General features: G+C 36.8%; 1 non-coding gene across 1 annotated transcript; it reads right to left on the bottom strand.

Annotated features, from left to right (window-relative positions):
- Positions 1-1941: 1941 nt before the first annotated feature.
- Positions 1942-2048, bottom strand: LOC122062280. Its single transcript, XR_006134900.1, has one exon. It is a non-coding gene; the product is annotated as a small nucleolar RNA R71 (small nucleolar RNA).
- Positions 2049-2923: the final 875 nt, after the last annotated feature.

Below are 2923 nucleotides of genomic sequence, written 5' to 3'. Positions count from 1 at the left end.
AAGACTTGTAGAAGGAAGGAGGCAAGAAAAAACCCTATAAAAGCCCCTTCCTTCCCTCTCATATTTTCTTATACCCCTTAGTTTATTTTCTAGTTTATGCTTAGTTTTCTTCTCTCTCCCTCTCTCCCTCTTTAGTTTTAGTTCTTCTCTATTTTTGCTTTAATCACTTTTGTAATAGTTTTTTATGTCAATTAATGCAAGCACTCTTTTATTCTTATTCAACCTTTTATGTTTATGATTTATGTAATTGAGTTGTAATTTTTAAAGTTATAGTTCTAGGCTTAGATCTAGGTGACAAGATCATGAGCCGTGGAGCATCTTTTTTTTTTCAAGTTCAGTCTTTTTTTTCAAGATTTGTTTTCTCTAGTACTAGAAATTTCAGATTTGGTTTATTCCAGATCTGGTTTTTAGTATTGGTAGTATCTCAAATCGCCCAAGCTTTCAAGTTCAAGCATTGATTCAAGTAAGTAGGCTCCTTCAGTAGTCTTCTCTCCCCCCTCTCATTCCCTCTTATGACTACCCTTTCTTTTTTAATTTAGGATTTTAATTTCAGTCATTACATTATTGCTATCCCTTTTCCCCAAGGTTCATGGCTAGTGTATGTGTTGGCTTTGCCCCTCCTAGCCATAGAACCATCAATTTATTACTTTTATTTTAATTGTCTCCCTTACCCTTAAGCCAAGTAGAGTAACCCTTGTACTGGTCAAGTAGGGAAGCTCATATTATGATGCATCCCTCGGGCTAAGTAGAGAAACTTACTTGTGAGTCTCTCTCTAGCTTTCTCCCCTTTCTTTTACTTTATTTTTATTTCAGTATTTTTTTCCTTTATTGTTTTTTTTTTAAATTGCCTAGGTTGTTTATTTTCAGTATGTATTTATTTAATTTTAATTATGTGGCTTACGTCATTAAATTCTTAGATGACGAATGGTTAGGACATTATTTTAGATACATATGTTTAGGACGGTAATTAGAATTAGGTCACAACCATTAATCAGTTCACTTTCGCATTATTAAAAGAAATAAAAAAATAAAGTGGCTGCTCTCCCTATGTTTGACCTGTAGCTACACTGATCTATACGCTTGTAGTTACATTTTAAATCCCAATAAGTTTTTGACACCGTTGCCGAGGAGACAGTTTCATGTTATTCTTCACTTTCTTTTGGTAAATTGGAGTGCTTTGTTTTGTTTTTCCTTTTCTTTTATTGAATTTCTTAAAAGAACAACTTGCAATAATAGTTGTATCGATGGAGGTCGCCATGCCTCACAGTATGATAAAGACAGGTTTCACCCCGTAGCAGTACCTTAGGAATTGACCTGAGCAACCCCGGATCCCTGCCGGTAAGCTCCCAAAAAGATAAAAAAATAAAAAAAAATCATAAAAAAATCATTAAAAAAAGTTTTGCTATCCATTCTTTTGTGCTTGTCTTACTCTAGTTGTGGGTAGTTTTCTGTTGTATGAGTGTTAGGTGGGTACGTAATACTAAGAATCGGTTAGAAAGAAGAGATCCAATAAGTAGTGACCCTATACGTTTGCTCTCTTTAAAACCCTTCAATATGGGAGACCAACAGCAAAACACTTCACCTAAATCTCTGAAAGATAGGTTCTACCCTGCTAGAACAGCCCAACCTTCCTGTATAGTTCTACCACAAGCCCAGGGCAATAATTTTGAACTCAAATCTCAATACATCACTATATTTCCCCACTTCTATGGGTTGACCTCTGAGGATGCATACCTATTTCTAAGGGAATTTGAAGAGGTATGTGTTCTAATTAAGATCCAACAACTTTCTAATGATATTGTTAAGCTTAGGTTTATCACTTTTGCATTGAAAGACCAAGGTAAGAAGTAGTTGTATGGGTTACCCACAAATTCCATAACCTCATGGGAATAATTCATAGTTGTCTTCCTTAAGAAGTTTTTCCCAACTCACAAGACCAATAAGCTTAAAAGTGATATCCTTCAGTTTAGGCAAAAGCCTAGTGAGTCATTTTCCAAACTTATGGAGAGATTCAAGGATCTACTCTAAGAATGCCCTCACCATGGCCTAGACTTATGGAATTTATGTAAAATAATTTATGAGGGTATTGATTACCCAACTAAACAAATGATAGAGTCTATGTGCCCTGAGGGATTCACATCCTTTACAGATGAAGGAAAGGCATGGGAATTCTTACTTGACTTAGCTGACAAAACCCATGAGTGGGAATCAACCCAAGAGAGTGAAAGAACCATAGGAGGAAAATAATATTTTGTGGATGGGATAGTAGCCAAGGAAGCCCATTTGGATAGCCTAATCAAGAGAATTGAGGCTATTGTTCCTAGAGAGCCATAATCAGTCAATTTGGTTAAGAGTTGTGTTTGGTGCCAGTCCCTTGGACATCTCCTAGAAGAATGCCCCAACACCTTTGGGGGCACTTCTAATGATAGTGTTAATGCCTTATACCCAAATTTCTCTCGGAATAAGGGCAACCAAGCAGGGCCTTCTAATTTCCATAATTAAGGTCAACCTGGACTCCAAAGGCCTCCCTTTGCATAAAAATCTTTTTCCCAAAATACTTTTCCTAGGTAAAATGTAGGACCTCAGGCTAGTTTTTCTAGGGTCCCTCTCCTACCATCTTATCAGCAATCCCCTGGGTTTACCAACAATGGAGAAGCAAGTAGAATAAGTGACTTGAAAAAAAAATAGGGCCCTCCTCATGACAAGTCATCAAAATCTTATGAGAGAACTCACTCAAGTTGTCTCAATTATGCATAAGAGGGAGAAAAGAACTTTACCCAGTTAACCAGAGCCTAACCCTAGGCATCATCAGCCTGTTAGTTCACAAACATGAACTAATGTACCACTGAATATAGTACAAGGTCAGACCCAACAAGGGCCCTCTAACCAATGTAATGTTGTTTATGCCCTTAGGAGTGGTAGA

Source organism: Macadamia integrifolia, chromosome 14 (assembly GCF_013358625.1).
Source record: "Macadamia integrifolia cultivar HAES 741 chromosome 14, SCU_Mint_v3, whole genome shotgun sequence".
Classification (NCBI taxonomy): Eukaryota; Viridiplantae; Streptophyta; class Magnoliopsida; order Proteales; family Proteaceae; genus Macadamia; species Macadamia integrifolia.
The sequence above is the reverse complement of the archived record's forward strand: the minus strand, read 5'-3'. Positions and strand labels throughout refer to the sequence as shown.